The sequence below is a fragment of the Apis cerana genome, linkage group LG12, assembly GCF_029169275.1.
Source record: "Apis cerana isolate GH-2021 linkage group LG12, AcerK_1.0, whole genome shotgun sequence".
In the NCBI taxonomy this organism is placed as follows: Eukaryota; Metazoa; Arthropoda; class Insecta; order Hymenoptera; family Apidae; genus Apis; species Apis cerana.
Window position 1 is genome coordinate 4193878 of NC_083863.1, and position 23095 is coordinate 4216972.

The following is a 23095-nucleotide window of genomic DNA, read 5'->3' on the forward strand; positions in this document are numbered from 1 at the left end:
CATTCTTTTAGTTAATATATTACTGTATTTTTTCCCGTTCTTTCGCGCTTTCCCCGTGATATACAGGCTTTCACATTTTTTTGAAGAATTTTCTGCAAAACGAAATCGTGGAATTACTTTATGTCATACGGGCTTGCTGCATTAATTATTGCGCTTTACTCGCATAATTAATAGTACTCTTTATTTAGATTTATATAAATTATAATATCTTTTATTTAGATTTATGTGAGTTTATATTTTAAAAAAATTGATGAAAAAGAAATATACGTATGGGAAGTACACACTCGTTCATAAGTATCAAAATATTAGAAAATATAATAAAATTTATAAAATTTGTATAACGTTATTAAAAATTTAAAAATTTGCAAAAATAAAACAAACGTAATATTATAAGAATATTAACGAGATTATTATTATCGAGATATGTATAATATTATGAGTGGTGATAGGTAAAATTTGGACAGCAAATGATAACTTTTTTATCCCAAATATCGATTTAACGGACTCGTGTTTCTCTTTGCTCCTCTCAAGAACATTGTGTTGTTTAATAAATTAATTAATTTTATATAAATCAGTATAAAATATAATAATTGTCAATCGAACGCAACAATAGGAAAATAAATTAGAATTACTAACATTTATATATTTGTATATTAATAGTTGAGATTTAAAAAATTGGGACATTAAAAAAATATATTTAATATATCTACCAAAAATATTATATTATATATAAGTCATTTACAATATAAAATCTTCTTTTTCACTTGTTTTTATTATTTATTGTTTCTATAAATATTTAAAAACTTTTTTACTTATTATATTTAAAAAAATAACATTATAAATACATAGAAATAAGTACATTTTTTTAATCCGTCGAGTGTTATAATTCATCGTTGAAGATCCATTTTTCGTCTCTATTGTTATATCATTATTATTCTCCAACATTATCATACCAAGTTCCCACTTTTATTCTAATTCATATTATTACATTAATCTTGTATTCTCATTACATTCTATCACTGACATATGCATTAAACAAAATAATGTATAGCAATTTTCATAATATACTAATTCAATAATGATAATAAATTTTAAATAAATGCTTATTTCGCTCGAATATTACGAATATAGCCATGTTAGAAACATGATGATGTACATATCACATTAACCTTTGCCTTATAATACGAGCAAATGGTTATACGATAATTCGAATCGCGAGGTACGGCACGATAGTATTTTGGTAAGCGTTTTACACTTTGCCGCGAGGTTGATCTTTATAATTTCCTGAAGTCAGGTAAGCGACAAGAGGGTAGTTAATAGCAACGTTATTCGATGTTGCATGCGCTTTTGAAGCAGCCGGCCGTCTGTCACATAGGTTATCCAGTGCCGTAGGTGGTTAGCTACGACTTGTGCTCAAACGAGCAAAGTCGATTACCTTGGCCCTTACGTGGCTCGCCGGAAGCCAGTCGGACATCAAAGTGCCCCGTCTGGCTTCCTGGGTAATTAATTCCTCCTGCTGCCAACTTTCATACATGGACATCCTACTTCCAACGGGCCATCATCGAATCTCTCGGAAAAAGTGACCTGAGTTATTAACCGGCTCGTCCTACCGCTTCTATTGATGAAAATCATTAATCAACGTTTAATTAGATTTATGGCCTTCCCCGTGAGAATCCTTCGCTACATATACTTGATTTTATTAAAATATTTTCGCAACGTGTGAGAAATTGTTTCTAATAAATCATTTAGAGAAAAAGTTTCTAAAAAGAAATCTCAATCAATGGATGGATAATCTCCTCATTGATTTCAAATTGAAAATTTTACGTTGAGATTTTATATATGGCGATTAATTTTAGTTTTCAAATTATTTTTTAATTTCGTAATTTTTGAATAAATTATACTTAAAGGTATTTTTATTTTTATAATTTATTATTTATTATTATTGAAACGATATTATACGAAAAAATTTATCAATTAAAAAGTATATATTATAATTATATTTTAATTAATTAACGTTATTTGTTATTTTGTATGTAAAAGCATCCAATAAAATATTATATAACAATTTTTTCACTATAAATGCAATCTATTTCAATAAATCGCAATTCATTTTATATTCATTTTATATGATGAATTACTTCTTATTATACTGTTTAAGTAATATTTTTGTTACTCGTTATATTCTACTTGGCATAGGCAATAATCTCTCAACGGCCATATTTTTGCCTAGTTCAACTTGTACTAATAACTTGAAAAACAGCACGTTGTAAATTATCTTTCAATAATTCGTTATTTGAGCTAGATAAATATGCGGCCGCCTACGAGAGTTCTTCTTAAGTAGAAACTTCCTATAAGCGTCAGACGCTATACATTTATCTAATCTAACATTTGAAATGCATACACGAGTAAATGTAAAGAACAATTTATCGAAGATTGATAATTGTATATTAATTGGTACATTTTGATGTAATAATACAAATATTATAAATATTTATGAATTTTAAATGTTTTCTAAAACGAACTAAAATCTAATATAAATTGAGTATAAGTCAAAAACTAAAATTTGATTATTCTTACATATGAGAGAAAATTGTTTAAAATAATATTATTAATAATTAAAATTCAAAAATTTTTTACATGCGAAAGAATAAATCAAATTTATTCTTCAAGAATTCTCACAAATCATTCAATTAATTATTCTAGCAAATTCATCATCAATCTAGATAATCAATATATACAAATTTCTAAATCCCAAAAAGATTTCAAAAAATTTTCAGTAAATTAAACAACGAATTCAAATTTCTTTTATAGTCTTCCATAAATTATTAAAATATTTCCAATTTCAATTATTAACAAATAATCGAACGAATTACTCTTCTCAATTCATTATCAAACGCCTAACTTTAACTTATCATAGTTATAATCAGAGTTATAAAAAACTAATCAATTAAGATTTTCAAATAAGTTTATTTAAAAAACGAACAAATACTCGAACATTTATAGCTTTCATTAATCTCTTCGGCTATAACCTCGGCTATTCATTTCTAGAATGAACTGCGGTTACTCCATGTTTCGAACAATAAATTATCGAATATTATTCTTAACACGAACCGTTAAAATTTTGCCTATCTCCACTTGCAACGAATTGTCGAATCGACGACGAGAATGATCGTCGCGCCTTATCGGTCCAGAAACCAGAATGCGCGGCCGAAGATCAGCATCGGCAGTGGAGGTGCAAGGTGATTGCCAACATCATGCAGGTGTATTAATAGATTTCGTTCTCGCCACGGGGGGTGAGAAAAGAGGTCTCTCTGGTGGAGGGAAGGGGCATGGATCAGGGGAACGGGGTGAAGAACGGTCGGAGCACCGGTACCAAGCAGGTGAGCAGAGTTCGTCCAATCACGAGCCACTCTCCGGATTTTCTTGCGTCTCGCTCCTCCCTCCCCGAGCTTGCGGAGGTGTGGTTTGCACCTGCGCTTGCGCCGCACGCCCCGCCTCCCGCACTTGCGGCTTTTCCGCGCTTCCGCGGACGCTTTCCGCATTCGCGTTGGTGGGGCACGGAACCCAGAGACGAGGGACCACGAGGTTTCGGCCGACAGTGCTGTCTGGACCGCGCTGGATGAATCTACTTCGACCGTTTTAGGCGACTTAACGTTGATCCAGACTGTGCATTTCGTTGGAATTTTTATGATTTTGTTCTTTTTCTAAGATTTTTAGGTATTAGAAGGTAATTTTTTTAGATTGTGGATCGTGGAAATTTTCATGATTTCATATTTTTGAAGCATAAATATGAATGTCGGAAGATTTCTTTGGATTGTGGGTTATTGAAATTTTTACGATTCCATTCTTTGGAATATTTTGGAATCTAAAAGAGGAACAGAAAAGTAATTTTCTTTCTTAGATTACGGATGTCGATTTGATGCTTTTAGAATATATAATAATAGATATTAGAAGGTAATTTCGTTCTTCTTTGATTATGGATTGTTGAAATTTTCATAATTTTCTTCTTTTAGAATAAATGTTAAAAAATAATTCGATTCTTTTCAGATTATTAATTTTTTTAGAATCTAAGAATTCTTATTGTTAATCTCCTGTTAATCTTTAGAGATATTTAAATACCAAAAGATAATTTTGCCTTTTTTGTTAAATTTTCATGGTTTTATTCTTTTAAAATGTTTAAATAAAGAGATAATTCTCGTCTCCTTAGATTCTGAATTAAAATTTTCATGATTTCATCTTTTTGAATATTCAAATATCGAGAGATAATTCTGCCTTTCTTTCGATTAAAATTTTCTATTCAGAGTATGAAATTTTATTTTCTTTGTATCTTAATGTGAATTATTAAAAATTATTAATAATTATTATTCTTTTAGAGTAATTAAATTCTGTTTTCAAAACCTAATATCTAAAAAACATTCTGTCTACTGTTTCGAAACGTTCAATAAACGAAATTTTTTTATATCCATCTTGTTATAATAACTAAATTGAATTCTTTTTAGATATTTATAAAATATGTACGAGTTTTCCAATTTTATTTAAAAAATAAAAAATATAGAATTTCGAAATATTGAAAATATTTTGCAAAATGAAAAAATGTTAGATAAAATATTCCACTAGAATTATTTATTGAAAAATTTCGTTGCGAAGAAGATAAAATGTAGAATGATATTTTAGAAAGAAATATATTGTTAAGTTTCATGAAACGAGAAATAATTTATTAAGAAAGTATAGTATAAAGAAAATAGGACGAAGAATTATAAAAACAAAATTTTTTTTTGAAAGGAAAAAACTCGAATAATAGATAATAATTATTCGTTGAGAAATTTTATTACAAAGAAAATGTTACAATAGAACGATTTTTAAGAAAGTAGAATAGTTCTAATTGTTCTTGCACCACATTCTTACATTTACCACATAACACACTCTCTTTCCCTTAACACATTTCCGATCTTTCCTCAATTAGCGATCGATGTCCGATCCGCGACAAGAAAGTTGGCCCACAATGGCCGTGAGACGTCAGACTCCGTGGCTCCAATCTCCGATCTGTTTCTCATTGTCTGAAATCGCATAAAAGTTTCACCGGTAGCATTTAGGGAATACAATAGCAGAAATATCCCCCGAAGTAGCATAGAACACGCATAAAGAGCGAAGGAAAGACAGAGAGCAACCAGTAGGAGAGAGAGAAACGTAGAAATGGATCGTCTTCCCCTCTACCGTTGTCCCCTCCATGTACGGGTAGAAGGGTCGTGTTTACAGGCGGGTTCCGCTAGATGGCACCGAGGCTTCCTTACGCGGTGGCTCGCAGTCGCTCCACGGCGTTCAGACCGTGCGGTTGTCCCGTCTCTTTCGGCTTTCGAAAAAAAGCCCGCCAGCTAGCAGGCGAGCATCGACTCGATTTCTCCTTCGCTGCGCAAGCGATACACACGTATCTCCATTCTCATATTGAAATCTCGTCAGATATTTCCATCTGATAGAAAAATCTATATCCGCATATACTTTTCGTGAACAGAATTCATCTCGCAGAACGAGCCTCCGAGAATTTCATTCGGACACGTTCGCGGCCCGAATCATTCGGTCCCTGGAGGACGCGGGAGCGCACGCTCTCGGTGTTTCTACCCCTGTCGTTTCAGTCAACCGCGAGCGAGCGTCGCGGTGTCACGTGTTCGTTGTATCCGTTTCCGCGTATATTTAACCAAATAATTGACAAGGCTTGCGATTGATTCTTGACACGTCTTGAAAATTTACTTGTTGAATATTATATATCGATATTAACGAACAATGTTATTAATACATGCAGTTGATCGAGAATATTGAACAGAGGGTTTGGAATAAATTTTTTGGAATAGACTGGAAAATCTTTTTTTAATCGCGATCAAAGGTGCATAGAGGGCACTGGTGTGCGGTCGTTTTCTGTTTACGCTCTCCTTTTCTGCCGCCTGGCTCTCCATTGGGTGGCTCGCTCGTGATCGCCACGTGGTCGTGTCGCGATCGATCAGTGGGTGCATCCTGTAACCGGCCGCGAAGGAAGCGGAACACGCGAAGCGGAGATAAGCGGAGAGGATCACTCGGAACTGGTGCTGCTAGGAAAACGTCCTGCCAGCCAGAGTGAGTACCCTTGTTACGATCAACGAACTTGTAGCATATTGTTGCCTTGCCGCATTTCCACCCCCTGCCGCTACCCTCCTGTGTTTGCGCCCCGCTGTCGATGGTCCTTGAACTTGCTTTGCCGAGGGTAGGATAGGTCTTTATTTGTTGCATCAGGTTATTGAAAGAGTTTTCGCGTTATTTCCTCTGTTATTTGCGTATTGCTGCCAATTCTTTGAAGATCGATATTTTTTTCATGATATTATCTATTGTGGTATTTAGAATTTTTCTTATCGTAATCAAAATTAATGAATAGAAGTTTTTTTTCATTTGTAATTTGTAGGACAAGCACGTTCGTAATCGAATTGTCCAGTTAATTTATAGAAACTCATGTTTATGTGACATTAAAATGCATGATAATGTAAATTTGAACGCAATCTTAATATCTAAATGTGTCAAAGATATTCAAATGTATTATAAAGACGTTCGTATAAATAATGAAACGATAACAGGAATAAAATAGAAAAATTCGTAGCTAAAATTTATTCGAACATCTAAAATTTTGTTCATAAAAATGGAATTCGTATAAAAAAATTTCACTGTGCGCAGTTTTTCATTCACTGACAAATTATAACATTTATTTAAAAAAAAAAACTCTAAATTAATTCATAATCGCAGTCGTGGAAAACATGTGACATTAGCATAAACGTATGATTTCGATCGACAAATTTTCTTTCATAATATTCAAATATTAAAATTATATTGATTAAATTAATTTTATTATTTATTTCAAATTAAGACTTATATTATATTACGTTTATACATTGATAAATATTAAAAAGAATATCTATGTTCCTCCTATCTACATTTTCCAAACAACTTCTAATATCAACTTTATCGATATTAATTATTCGATTTCTAGAAAGTTAACCAAAATTAATTACTTTCCTCATAGTGACTCATATATTAATTAAATTACTTCGATTATTTTTCGTATAATTATAGAGTTAACAATTAACACCATCGATATCGATGAATCAATTATCCCCCGCTCAACTTTTCGATTGTCCAATACCAAGCTTCAAACTTCAAAACTTTTCTCAAATTTACTCGATCCGAGACGATCGGATCACCGGTTGTCCACCATTGCCGCCAATCGTTCTCGCATTGAGAGAAGATGGTCGAGCGATTAAATCGAACTTTCTGCATGTTCTGGCCGAAAATTTCGCGAGCTTATCGGGCCTTTGGCGGTGCACCATCGATCTAATTGCATCGATTGTCAGCAAACCGCGTGAAGAGAGACTAGAGCGAGGCCTGCGCGTACCCAGGTTTAGCCCTTTAAATGACTTAGCAGACAATTTGCCCATTAACTCAGCCAGTCTCTAGCCGTAATGGAAGCCATTGTTCGACCTATCTTGTCAGTAATACACGGCCGCCTTGTGCCTGTGTATGTGTACGTGTGTGGGGATATGTGTGCGCTCGCGGCGCGTGCACGTATTACAGGTAGTAGGAGGATTCTGTGTGCACGCAGGGGGACATCAAGACACTTGCGATATCGGGTAGCCTACATTGTGCGTCGAGATGAGATCGTCTCATTACGATTACGTTAATTAATCTAACGCATTATGGCCTGATAGTCCCTTAAGAAGGCTTGTCCGAAAAGCTACCGCGACGTAACTGTTTCTGGTATAGGGGGATAAGAGGAAGGATGAGGGTAGGATGGTAATATTGCTTGGAGGAATAATTATTTCGTATATTGGATTTTGGTGGCTTGAGATTAAGTTTATGTTTTATTGAAGAGATTTTATTGAACAGGGATAATAATGGATTTGAAGTTATCGCGTGCAGCGTTAGAACAGACAGGGTTTACGATTTTGTTAATATTTTACGATGTTATTCAGATTTTATTCGGTTAATTAGTTTGTAATTGTATCGTTGGAAATGATGTTTGGTAGAAAAATATATGAATTTTTTGTTTTGTTAATAATAAATTATGAATCCTTTATAATCTATGTTTTAATAAATTATTTACGTAGTTTTTATTTGTTAGCGATCTCAACGTAAAATAATACCTAAGATTTAATAATAGGTATTTATAAGTATGAACTAAATTAGAAGTTAGATTTGCTCATCAATCCTTTCCTCTCCATTTATATATCAAAACAAATATATATCATATCTACTTATCAGATCTATTTTTTCCTATTTTTCTTTGAAATGGAAATACAAAAATTCAAATCGCATATTCGATGCGCTAAACTAAACTCTCAATTTAAACTAAACTCTTTTAGAGAATATTTATCTTTACGAATATCTTCGTATTTTATTTACACAATGTACTCGATGATACATCGTTCAAAAATCTACAATTACATCACGTTAGAAGTAACCATAATATTCGCTTCTCTGTCATCGTGTGCACCATCATGTTCCTACCTCTTTGCCTAAAAAATCCTAAACGAGAAAAGCACAAACTGAAATCACTGAAAAGATTAAACTCGAGTGGAGAGTTCGCTCATTTCAAATACCGCGCTCGTCCGTACAACCAATTGAAAAGGGCATCGAGTGACATCAAAGGTTCCGCTCGCCTCTCGTCGTCCTCCCCCACTCTTTCGTCCCGTGGATGCACGAGAAGCGGAATGAGCGCGAGCGATACGAATGGGAACAGTGGTCGATGGCGAATCCTTGGAGGACTCGCGGTGACCGGAACTCTAGGTGGAAGGACACGGTGGTGGGGGCGTATCGGCGCCACCGGTGGGCGCAGAAGGCGCGAAAACGTCCTGTCGCGATTAGGCTGGCAGGTTGGGACAGGAGGTGGCACAGGACTAAGCTAGAGAGCACGGCCTCGGTCGCCGTGCGCATCGAACGAGGGAAACGGCGAGAAAGAGAGAGGAAGAGAAGAGGGAGAGAGAGAGAGAGAGGGAGCGTGTGTACCGGTGAGCATAGTCGGGCGACAGTCCTTGAACGGGCGGGGGACGAGGGCGATGAATGAGGAGAGAGCGTGAATACGAGGATGAATCGAGGTCCTTGATTCGCCGTGCGGAAGGTGATCGTGCGTCGAAGCGAGGGAAAAGATTGTAGCGCGATATTTATTGTTATTGAATGGTCTTTCCTTTATTTTCGCTTTCGCAATTCCTTGTTGGAATTGACTTTAAAATTAAACGATTTGAACATTTTTAAGCTTGTCTCGTGAAAATACGATTGCGTATGCTCGGATCGAGGAAGGAAATTGTGGCTCGGAAATGTATTGTTGGAATGAACGTCCTTTTAGGGATTTTAAAGGAACTCAAAAATTGTACGATTTGAAAGTTTTTTTTTGAGTTTGAAGCTCCTCCTCGCGAGGAAAGAAATTGTAATTTGGGAAAGCATTATTGATACTGAATATTTTTATTTTCAATGTGTAATCAATAACTTTAAAATTAAATTATTAAATGTAATATTCGAGCAGTTTAATGTTTCAATATAAGAAAAAGTAACTTTGTATACATCTTCAACGCTTTAATTAATAATTTTTTCTTTCTTGTTATTTTTGTCGGCCTTTATTATCCTCATATTCAATAGTTTGACAGTTTATCTTTTTTCAATATAATAAGTACAGTTTTAAAATAGTTGATGTTAACAAAAATAAATTTGATGATCAAAATGTGAAACTTAAAAAAGTAAATCTTGTTTGTTTTTCAATAATATTAGGAACGTTAAATATTTTCAAAAAGAATCTTTACATAATTTAACAAGTTAATCAATTAGAAATTTGTTAGATTATAGAATAATGTTTCAAAATTGTGAAAAATAATTAAATGATTTAATGTTTTCTCATAAAATATTGATTTTTTAGCGCATTAGAAAGTTAACTAGATTATTTTACAAATAAATTAAAAGCATTTTGAATAGATAGAATAGCGGAACTTGGATAAAGATAGAACTTTGAAACTAAGACATTTCGTATATATAATATATCAAATTTTCTATTCATGATTTTATTTCTCCATTCCAGATAATTTTATTCATTATTTTGAAGAAGTTGTAAAATCTATATATATATATATAAGAACTCTGATTAATAGAAAAATGAAACTTTTGGGTGAAGCTATAATAATTACTTTGTATGGCGAACGTTGATTGAAGCCTTTGTACTCTACCTAGATTGGATTATGTTGACAAGGCTTGTTCGATTAGGTAAATGTATGGGTAAGATGTTTTATTAGCGGTATATTAGATCAGAGAGCAGTGAATAGTTGTGTTCTAATTTAAAGGTCATTTGGGACGAGTCAGGAATTAATTAGAATGACAATTTATAATTATTAATTAGAAAAAAAATTGATGTGTATGTTCTAGCATTAAATATTCGTTTTTTGTTGAATCAATTTAAAAAAATAAATTATTTTATAATAAGATGAAATATGCAATTTAATACGCAAAACTTATAGAAGTTTATATTTTAAAATCACTGAGATATAGCAGTTAGTATTCATAATGTCTAATTTTTAATTGCAAGGAATTTATTATACTTTTTATTATTATTAGAAACTATTAAAATCAAAGATCATCGTTGGCTGCAATTTACAGTAAAAAATTAAATATATAACGTATAATTTTGGTAAATAATTGATTGAAACACTAAAACTATAAAAAAAGTTTTTAAGTAAGAGTATATATAATTTTGTAGACAAACAATATTAAAAGAAGCAAATAATTAATATTAATAAATCACATCTTTCGTATCGATCTAATGAAATCAACGAATTATTTTAAATTGCACATTACAAAATTTTATAAATAATCAAATCTTTGGAAATAGAAATCGTATAAACTAGCATTAGAGATTAAAAACTTGTTTAAGAAAAATAAATTGTGCGTTAAAAATAATAATAACTTAATACTTCAAAATTCAATTTCACTATAAAAAAATATTTCACCGATCCATAACAATATCCGAAATTGAAAAAAAAAATGATTTTCATCGGAACCATTGTTTTCATTGGGAAAAACAGAAAATTCGCACCCTTCTCCTGCACCCATCTGCCAAGAATAATACCAACACCGATCTAATACGAGGATATACTCATACTCGATCGATTTTATGAGCCGTAAACTCGTAAAGCAGGGTTCAATGGGTTATCAGTCTCCCGTGACTCCCTTTTAAGAATCGATTCGAAGTGTACAGGGAAGAGATATTGTCCAAGCCCGTTTAAGAATTTAATCGAATGCGGTCGGGACGAGAAAATTTGATTTTTGGAACGCGCCGTCCAAATCGTGTGACACGAGAAGGAGAAGGAACGAGGTGATCCGCGAATGAAGATTCATTACGCGGCATTTATTGGATCGTGACAAGCGAGGAAGAGGGATAAAAGCTGCGAAGGGTCAGAGAGCTCCATAAGAGAGAAGATGAGCAATTCTCATTAAAAGTCGAGTATTAATATTTTAACGGACGCTCGTCATTCGAGCGAGTGGTTGTGGTGCCCAACCGAATATCTCACCCTTCATATCGAAAATTTGTTAACCTCTTAAGTGACCCGTGAAATTGAACAAATTGAAAAAATTTTTAAACCTTTTTCTTTCTCTTATTAAATTTTTTGAGTAAGTTATTCTTAGAGTGAAAGTAAATAAGTTTTTATTTAAACAACTACTTTCTTGGCCGAAATTGGAGAAGCAGTCCAACAAATGCATATTCTTCTAAGTGATTGAATAATTCTAATTCATTCTAAGAGATGTTAAAAATAATTTAAAAAAAAAAAAGAATGGAGAAAATAAGTGGAAAGGTAGATAAAAAATATAACCAAAAGTTTGAAATTATTAAAATGTTTCCAACAATTCACGAGCTTGATCAAAAGTTGGGTTAGAATTTTGCAATTTAAAAATTTGAATGCAAATTGATCTCTAATTTTTAATAAAATAATAAGATTTGACAGATTTAATTATAATTGGAAAAATGATTTCAAAAAAAAAAAAAAGATTGAACAATCAACATTCACTCTGAAACCTTTCGAGATAAATTTAATCAAATCTCCTAATGTAATATCATAATATAATATACAATATAATAAATAAAAGAAAAACTCTAGGCTCTTCTAATTTTCGATATATGATCCCAGAAAAAATTCTGATAATTTCTCCCTGATAAAAGTCCCTTTACCTTTCTCAACTTCAAAACATATCCCAATATCTACCAAAAAAAGGATTAAAAAAATACAATACATTTCCAGGCACGAAAAGAATCGAAGAGACACAAAATATACTCGTACGTTTATCATTGGATGTAACCGTTAGATAGCTGTCTCATTTTTTCTTTTTTTTTTTGTCTCGTGCGATCTTATCCGATCCAATTACGAATCTCGCCAGGTATATCTGCACACCTGCGCAGGTAAGTAGCATCGCAACACAGATCTCGCGCGATTCGTAAGAAAAATCGACGTCCCATTGCAGATTATCACGGGACGTTACGGAATGGGGGAGAGTGGACAAATTGCGGGGAAGGTAATCGCGAGATAAAATGACGCGATAATCGCTTTACAGATTGACAGAGGGCCAACGTGGAGGCAACACAGCGAGCGTGTCACGTCGATGTTGCTCGCGTCGATCCTTTGGGAGCTTTGCGAAAGCGACGCTTGTTTCCGCGACGCTTGAGCACCGCTGCGTCCGCTCATATTATATCCGGGATTAATATTAAATTTCACACGATGAGTGCAATTTCATTACCCCCTCCTCCCCTTCCCCTCTCCTCCTTCGCCACCAGCGCCTTTCGCCGTCCCGGCACCGTTCGTTCCTCGACCTTTCAACCGAACTTGTCCAACGGTGTCTTACAAGAGGGAATCGAGTTGATAGGGCCAATTCTTCATTTTTAATATAATATAAAAAAGTTTTTCGGTTTTTTTTTTGCATTTTTGTATAAACGAGACGAGTTACATAGAGGATATCTAGCAAGGGATGAGGAAACAAAGACTTGAAGAGATTGGTGAGTCGAATAGGAGGAGGAAAAGATGTTCCAATTTAAAACAAGATGCTCCATGATCAATCCTTCTGTGCGTAAGATTGGCTTTTAGCGTTTATCATGAACATTCGACAACGAGAGATTTCAGAAGTACGTTAGAATAATCTCTTGATAATTTTGAGATGTTGAGACGTAACGATGTTTGTTTAAGTTTCTTCAAGAAAGAGGAAATATAATCGCGAAATTCGAAAATGATATAAATCGATTTTGAGAAGAATTCATTGTACGATCCTTTGATTCAATGCTTTCTCTTTCTTTTACATAGCCAATTCTTCAATTATCTTTAATAACTTTTCAACAAACGTGCAATCGTGAAATTAGAAATAAATAACTGCAATAAAAGTTTCCTATATTTTAATCAATCTATCATAAACAATACCAACATATTACTAACCTATACATATATATAGACAAGTCTCTCCTCTAATAGATAACTCCATGAAAAAAATTGGGGATCAAATTGTGATAAAGGAAAAACAGTTTTGTTGGATTTATTGGAATGTAGAGTTTTGGTTGGAGGAGTGGAGGAGATCTTGTTTGGGGATGAAGTTTGAACGTGTTGCGTAAGCGGATCGATGTTTGACCCATTGAATGTTTGGTCTGCTGAAGAGAGAAAGAAAAAGAGAGAGAGGGAGAGAGAGAAAGAGATTTAATATTTAATGAAATATTGGGTGAACCATGAGATAGACCATTTACGTAATTTCTGGAATACTTGCTTCATATTCATGATTAGTAACTTGATCTAATAATTTTGTACTTTGTACTATAAAAAGAAATTTAATTACGTTGCATTTACGTAAATGTTTCATTTTAGATTAGGTGTTATAATTTCATTTTTGTAAAATGTAAAAATAAATACATAGAGACATGTAATTCGATACCTTACAAATGTTTATACTTAATGAATAAAATATTGTAAATTATTATCGAGATCTAAATTTTCTAACATTATATATTTAAAAGAAAAATTTGCACAAAATTGATCTTCAGATTAATCAAGAGAATAATATTACATTAACTTTATTGATTTCTAAAATTTACCAAATATTATCTTATACCATTATAACATCATACTGTCCTCGTAAATCCTAAATGCATTTTAAATTATATCGTGGGTAAAAATTTGTAAAATACAAATTAATAGAAATAATAATAACCATATTAACAATTAAATCAAATAAAATTTCCACAGACTTTCACCCGTCCTCGTCAACCGACATCATCAAACTTCGCTTTCACCTAATCATCGCGAAAATCCCTTCTTCCTGTCTTTCGTGTATCGAAGCGTTGGCGCGGGAAGGCACCCACCAGCTGTAGGAAAAGTCGAAAGTTAGACATTAAACCTTCCACCTTTCGCGTCCGTTTGCACGACCTACAGGCACAGATGCTCGGTTGTGCAGGTGCGTGTACATGCATGATTTTACATGCGAGGTTTACGTGCTCGTGTAGGGCCGAGAGGGTTGACTGGCTCTCCAGTCGATCAATAGCACCCCCACGTTTGCGTCCCTGGGTGAATGCATGCGATAGGCACCCCATTGCTATGCCACCCCGAAAGCCACTTTATATTTTAGTGGGAATGTTCTACAACCCTTGGAAAGACACTCTCGAACCGGTTCGAACGGCCGAGACCGATGCCATGTGCGAGTCGACTCCTCTCGCCATCCCAACCCCTTGTTTCGAGCCTGTTTCCGAATGAATATGACACGAAGGTCATTTCTCTTGTTTAATCCTTGTAATTAATGCTCTTTTTCTGCTCAGACCGATTCCTTTTTATTTTTGACGGTATTTTTTTTTTTTAGGAAGGGAAACTTTTAGAAAGGAAGCAGAGTTTATCTTGGATTAAATATAAATTTATTTTTTCTATAAAAAAATAAAGAAGTTTTTCTTTTATGTAATAAACGATTGCATTTGGTTATTTTTCGAAGTGATTTTTATTCAAAAAATGGTTTATCAGAAGTGTTACAAAATTGGTAAAATATAACATTATATTTATTATGTATGTAATATTAGAAAATTCAGAATCGGTGATGTTAAAATACAGAAATTGAAAATTATATGCGCATTTCCTTGGTATATTAAAAAATATTCTTAATTTTTATAACCATACAACTTTGCAAGATTCCAATTTTCCTCCAAAATCTCTATTAATCTTCTACTATTTAAAAATTCCCTTATCCAAATTTATATATGTTATCTCTCTATCGAATTTAATAACCAAATTTCCACTGTCGTAAAAGTTAAATTACGAGAATTAAGAAGAGAATTTTAGGAAATCGTATTTTAAAAAAAGGAACAGCATTCGAAAATATTTTCGAGATGATCAACGTTTAACAAATGGCGTCGATCCTCTTTGCAGTTAAAATTTCGTTAAGGAACTCATTATCGCTCGGGACAGCACGAAAACGAAGTGATGGTGGGCCAAGAGAGGTCGAGGTGGCTTCGGCAATGAATTAAGGTCGCGACATTAATCCTGGCCGGGGTAGCGGCCATGCTATCACGACATGTCGTAAATAACTTTGGGGTACGAGGAGAGGGACAAGGGCAAAAAGATTTCTAAAGAAATGTAAATTAAGGAATAAATTGATCGGTGCTGCTCGGTACCAGCGACAACTTCGCCTTCAACTGGTCGCAACGAAGTGGCTCCTTAAGCAGCTTTCGCTTCTTGAACGGGGTGCGATCGAACGGTCACGCAAAATATTAATTTTGTTGCCTCGCCTTGTGCACGCTTGTAGATTGTGTCGCATTGCGACGTAATGGTCTCTGATACAACTATTGATAAGCAAGCAAGATAGCCATTTCTCGATAAAACTAACACAAGTTGGTTGTTAGATTTAGGATTTTCCTCGTAATGTTGCATTTCTGGGTTGATAAGATTTTTTGCAATGATTCATAATTATATAATGTCGTAATAACGATTTGAATATTATTATATCGATAACCCTGAAAATGAAATCTTTTTTTTTTCAATGTTTTATTTGCGATAAAGTATAAGCAGATGGATCGTTGAATTCCGTGTTTAAACTTTAACTTTTTAACTTTATCTATCACTGTTAATGTACTGTTATTTTTTACTCGAAAGTCAAAGCTATACAAGAATCTGAAAATTTTTGATATCTGGTATTATCAATAGATCCCTAAATTCTAAAAGTATCTTAGGATAATATAAATCCATGATGAGCATTGTTGAATATGATCACGAATTGGAAATGTTTACAAGCATAATTATCGTGATATCGGTGCAATTTAATATCATGATATATACTAATAGTATATATTGTCATAATCATCTTCAAATTCTTCGTGACTTACATTCTACTATCTAATCATCTCGGAAAATTCAAGAATATCATCATTCATAAAAATCTTCCTTCCAAAAAGAAAATATCCAATCCTCCAAATATCTTTCCAACAAGATTTATATAAAACGAACGAAGCGACTCTTTATCTTGATTCTTCTTCAAAACGTATTGACTTTAACGGATAAATGAAATGGTAAAAAGAAAGAAAAAAAGAGAGAAGTTCCTCCGTTCACGAAACAACGGCGGGGGATTCCCTGAGAGTATCTTTCAAGGATGAGAAGCACGGTCGGTACGACAGGTAGCTGCATGGAGAATCATACTGGGTCACGTTTTCATCAAGACCTCAAGGCGCGGACGAGATCTCGGTGATACAGGAAGAAAAGGATGAAAGGATGAAAGAAGGACGGGGACACGGATAGGGGTTGAACACACCATTGTTTTTCGACACACTTTCTCTCCGGTCCTCTCGAAGACAATGCATGCCTTGCCTCTAACCATCTCTATCGCGCTCTGCTGAACGGCTATCGTTTTTCTTTTTCTCCTCGTTGGCATGTCACTGCGCTCATTAAGTAAATCACCGTCATGGCGGCTCGTTTTCGAGCCAAAGTGAAAATTCACGGTGTGGACGGATGTGGAATCTCTGTTTCCTCGAAGGAATTTCTCTTCAACGCTATTTAGATGTCCGGAAATTCGAGCTGGAAAAATTAAAACAACGTGTCCTCCAGCTGGGGACGTTTTATTTTTGCTCGGTGAAGCTAGCGTTCATCGTGGAACCTCTTATGGTATTTACATAGAAGAAGTTTCAGAAATATCACTTAATTAAGTTAATATCACTTAATTACGAAATAATAGAAAGAGATAAATGAAATATTATCATTTTATTTTATATTGGTTTAATTTTAATTATTGTAATTAAAATAATTGAATTGAAAAGTTTGTATCAAAACAAATTTTCATCGAATTTTTAGAAGAGAAGTATTTAAAATTTTTTCTTCGATAAAATTAACAAAAGTTAATTTAAATGTGTTTATTATACACTGTTACAAAAATTCTATAAATATTATCTTTAATTATATCGCAATAGAATTTGCTAATTAAATTATGAAATGCTAAAAGAAACAATGATTAATTAAATAAAATATAAAGTAAAAAAACGAAAAGAAATTTCATTTGTAGTATAAGTATTGTAGTATAAGTTATAAAAGTTCAAATTATTAAGTTTCTATATCTTTCTATATCTTAAGTTTATAAAAAACTTAAACTAGGTAATTAGAAATAGTAGTAATTAGTAATTTATTAAATTATTTATAATATTTGATAAATCCGATAAAGATTTTTCTATTTTGATTAATGTTTTTTTCATGAATATAGAAAATTAATTAATAATCATAAATCATTACAAATTTTGAATATTTATTAAATATTCATTAAATAGTAAATATAACAAACTATTGAAATATATTATTCGTATTATTCGTATTAAATAATATGAGTTTTTTTACTTTATAAAAATCCCATAAAAATATTCATCACATGACATATTCCTCGAGTGCATAAATTCTCCATTTTTAAACCCTTCTCGCCAACGATTAAACCAAAATGCATACGTTCATTAGACGTAAAGTGTTTCTTTCATCACTCTTTATTACATCCTCCTCGAGCCGACCTGTTATCTCGAAACACTTTGTACACGTAAGAAAGGTGGCGTGTGTACGAGGCGCGTGAGCGAAAAAAGGAAAGAGGGATGCGCGATCTCCCTCGTAACGAGATGGAGCTACGGTCGGCGTGTGTTAATGAGGTAATGAGAATAACGTGCATCGTCTGGTAGGAATATTAACGGCCGGTCCGTCCTGGAATTTTGCGCGCAATCTGTCTGCTTTCGAAGAAAGTATCATTTGCAATGTGTAGCCGGTGCTACATATAATGAGCCAGGCCGTTGATCGATACCTCACAGCTAACGATGCAATTTTGACGAAGTTATAAACGAGCGTGGCGATCGATCAATGAGATTGAATTTTGTAACGGTCACGTTGAAAGGATCGACCGCCGCCAATGAAATAAATATCGCTCGATAGCTTATAAATATTTCGCCACTCCTATGCAATTTTTTCGACTTTTTCGAGATTTTCGTACGTCTTCTCACCTCTTCCCCTCCTCTCCTCTGCTTGGCTACCAGTGTTTCCGCGTGTTTTCGTCCCCTCTCTCTGTTTCTCTAGCTTCGTCCTCTTTCCTTTTCTCTCTCTTTCATTCTCTTCGTCACCTTCCCTCCTCACCTTCCTTCCTCACCTTCTGGATTTGATTGAATTTTTTCCCAGGGAAGAAATGTTTCCACCAAATGAATCCGTCGAAATATTGCATTCCGACAAGCGCGATCCAATTTTTCGTTTAATAAAAGAGAGCTTTCCTCCTCGCAGACCTTTCATTTCTTTCTTCACGCCTTTTTCGTAACCTTCACTGTGGCGAGGGGGAAAGATAACCCTCGCGCCCCCTTCGATTTTCGATCTCCATCGATCATACCTCGATCTTTTTCTATTCAAATTCTTATACTTGTTTCTTCCTCTTATATCTTTTTTATTTTGTTAATTTTGTTTTCGAACGATTCCATCTATACTTTCGAAAAATATCTTTGATACATGATACAATATCCTTATGGTTTTTGCTTATATTTTTTGAAATCAATTTTATGTGTATATATATATATTCGTATGAAATATCATTTCCTTAATAATATAGAAGAAAATTCATCGTAGTTAATATTTTTTTTTATAAATTTCACGTTTATGTGAAAGATGAATGGAACAAAATAAATAGCACAGATATGGAAAAACAGATCAAGATTTTATTATTTGAGAATGGAAAAATTTATTTTTCGTATTTTCGTGTTCTGAATCCAGCTATAAAAATTGCCTATCACATCAGATTGAGAAGATAAAAAATATCGATTTTTTTTTTGCAATTATAAAAATATTCGAGAGAAAGTAAATTTTCTTCGATATTTTGATCAATCAAACATAATATTATTCTTCTCCTGCAAAATCAAACTTGATTTATTATCATAAGATTTTTTTTTTCTTTTATCATCTTTAAGTTATTCGATAAAGTCATTTATTCTAATAAAGTCAAAATGTGTATTATGGTTCAACGAATAATAGAAAAAAATATCTTTTAACGAGCCTTTATTCATATATATCAAAAAAAATGAATAACTTCAAAGCGGGTATGACGTACTATTATTTTGTTCGAGAGTTTTTTTCCAATATTTTTGTCAACTGGATCATATAATACTATTCTCTTGTAAAACCAAATTTAATTTATCATCGTAGGATAGTACTTTTTTTTTTTATCGTAATATATCGCTTTAAAGTTATTCCATTTTTAACTTATCGATGACAAAAATGAAGTACAATCGAACGTTCGAAATTATATAAAATGTATACTGATAATCCCTCGAACATCGAGTCAAAATGCTATATGTAAAATTAAATTTTTATAAATACAATTTTAAAAAATGGATATAACGCGTATTATAATTTGAATATTTTATATTTATTTGTCACGTGTATTTTATAAATCTTTTTATAAAGAAAAATTTTCGAATAACGGAACACAGATTTTTTTTTTTAAATGAATTATTCTATATTTTAAGAAAAATAATACGCTCGTTACAACATTTTACAAAATCATATAAGAAATTTTCAATTTCATATTTCTGCCTTTTAATGCCAATAATTGTAAATTTTCCAATGTTATATTATATTGTATCGATGGTTTTCCTAATTTTCTGAAATTTTGTAATCTCTCACACGCACATATATTTTTCAATAATTAACACTAAATACACACGTTTACGTTCGATTATTGCATACACTGTGCGAATGTGTCCATTGTCAATTTCAAATTAAACTCAATTTCCCCTGTTGCGGTAAGGAAAGACACTTGTTTACATTGTTGCGAACTGTAAATAGTGTACAATTCGGATAATAGAATGTTCGGTTAACAGAACGTTTGAATATTAGGATAGAGTAGATGACGGAGATTCTGCTCTAATTTCAAATCAATACATCACGGAATCTGCTATCACTTTCCTGCTATCATTTCGGGATGCGAATAAAAATTCATCATTCAACTTATCCATTTCCCGTCGAGCAAGTCGTACCACGACTTTTAATAGACTCTTCTTAATTCCTACGATTAATATAAATATCGAGATCGCTCCTCCTTCACCCTTCATCGAACGATCATCGAAAGTTATCGCGACGTTTAATCGCGTGTCGGTCGCGACGATTGCACCAGTCGAAATAATTTTTTATTAGCTGATTCCACGCAGCCTCTACTTTTAATCTACCCCCCCCCCCCTTCCCCCGACATTTTAATATCGCGTATCGTTGCTTTGTGAGCTTGTAAATATACCCGTCTCTCTCTCTCTCTCCTCTTTCTCTATCTATCTTTCTCTCTCTCTGGTATCGGCCCGACCTATACGCGCTCGCCTCTGTCCTGCGGCGTGGAGGCAAATATGGAAGGGTGAGAGGGAGGGAGGGGAGGGAGGAGGGGGATAGATAGGCAGGGTGGGCCGGTACTACTGAATAAATATAAACGATAACCAATAATACCTGTAAAATTAATAATAATCATGATCATATATATCGTCCTTGCGGCTCTCCTCGCCGCCCATCAATCACATCAAAAATTCCGGATTGGTCGATCCGAGTCGTCGTCGTCGCACCGTCGATGGTCCATGCCCGCCGATTCATCTCGATGAGTTTGTAATTAAAAAATTAATTAAACGAAATCCCGGTCGCGGGTTGGATTTTTTTTTTTTTTTTCTTTTTCGCCTGCGTATCTCGCTGCTCGCTGTCATTGTACACAATGTTTGGTATATCAGTCATTGTGAATTTTCAACGATTTCAACGAGCCTCCTTTACGGGACCATTTTTTTTTTTTTCACTTTTATTCGATTCACGAATATACCGTGTACATAATCGTATACGATCGATTTATTGGATGTACGAACGAGTGTATCTCGTTTATGAATCGTTATGGGGTGACGTAATGTATAGAGAGATATATTCTTGAATGAATATACGTGACATCTTGATTGTTAAGATACTTATTAAAATTGAAAATAAGATGAATTTGATAATCTTGTAATTTTGTAACGGATTATCGTGAATTTCGCGAATGCTTCAATTTGGCGGGAAACAATTGATAAGAGGGGGATGAAATTTCCTGAATTAATTGTGGAAATAATTATGAATTGTGCGATTTTATTCGAGTTTCCTCTAATATTATTTTATAATTACAGAAAGGAATTACTTATTTCATTGAATTACACGATTTTTAACTATTATAAGCTGTAAAAAAATTCTTTTCCCTTACAATATCTGATTACGCACAACAAACAAGCAACAATAGAAAAAAGTCTTTAAAAATGAAAACTAGTAATTAATATTAAAGCAAGAAGAAAACTGATTTTTTCTAGAAATGTATTATAAGTATCATTGGTTGAAACTAAACGCAAATGTTATTCTTTTCTTAAACAAAAATTGGGCTTTTAAAATATTACTTGTGGAATGATCCAATATTATGAAAGGTACAATAAAAATTTATCGCTCTTCGTTTTTCAGAGAACTATTATTTCTCCGTTAGGTTAAATTTAAACAAACGATTAATTTGTTTTTTGACTATAATAAACCATTCATCTTCTCCTTAAAAGAAAAAAAAACATTATATACAATTAATAATCTCCTTAAAAAATTTAACCTAAACCACGATGCTTCAATTATGCGAGCGACTAGCCGAAAATCCGCTCAGAGATCAGACCGTGTGTACACGAGCAAACGAGCTAAAAGAATATACCCGGCGCGATTCGCGCACGATCCGTACAATTCCCGAACGGTACACCGTCCGGTGACATAAATTTCCAGAAGCGGTGGTGGCCCAGGTAGAAAGCGAAAAAAGTCTGAGCCGTTAGTAGTTGGCGGGCCGGGCTGGACTTTCTCTCTCTCTCTTTCTCTCTCTCTTTCTCTCTCTCTCTCCAGATCTGAGAATCGGGCCGAAATTAAATAACTTCCCAGGGGGATTCGTCGGCAGAAAATTTACGTTGGCCAAATAAATTGTGCGCGGTCCCGCATTCCACGGACCGCTACTATTTTAACTATGTGTGTATAGAGATCCGTGGCAGGAGTGGGAGGGGAGAGTAGAGGGGAGCCTGGACGAGTTTCCTGGACTTATATCGCGCGAAAGGCGAAAGAGAAAAACTCTGGCTTGGACTCGGTTTGGCGGAAGGGAGAGGGATAGATACGGTGGGAAGGAACGTATATCGGTTTCGGGGGGAGGGGGGAGGGAGGGGGAGGGCCATTTAGAGCGGCGCTCGACAGTTCGAATTGTTAGCACCCGCACCGGTGGCTCCCCCACACCCCCACGGCTTTAATTTACTCTTATTGGCTCGAATAGGATCGCCTAGCGTGGAAAGCTTATCCGCTTCTTCTTTTTCTACGATCGTATGAAGATGAAGTTCGTTTGGATTTACTTGACGTTTGGAATATGGTGGATCGTTTTCTAGCCTGACTGAGATTAAGCATTCTCTTCGAATGAGGAATAACTTCGAATAAGGAGTTATTTTTTTTTTTTTTTATAGATATGATTAGGCAAATAGTATTTGTAATCGTAATCGAATGTAGAATGTGTCCTGTTTGTGTTTATGATTGGTATCAATTGTGCAAGT

At 33.9% G+C, this 23095-nt stretch overlaps 1 protein-coding gene across 2 annotated transcripts in view; it reads left to right on the plus strand.

The window, feature by feature from the left end:
• Nucleotides 1-23095, plus strand: part of LOC107995538 (LIM/homeobox protein Lhx9) — a 601193-nt gene that overhangs the window by 70414 nt on the left and 507684 nt on the right. Inside the window, exon 1 of one of the 2 annotated variants that reach the window (XM_062083417.1) lies at nt 5371-6105. The exons of the other annotated variant lie outside the window; for it this stretch is intronic. The gene's annotated coding sequence lies outside the window, so the exon portion shown is untranslated. Of the gene's footprint in view, nt 1-5370; nt 6106-23095 lie in introns of those variants that run through there. 2 annotated transcript variants of the gene reach the window in all.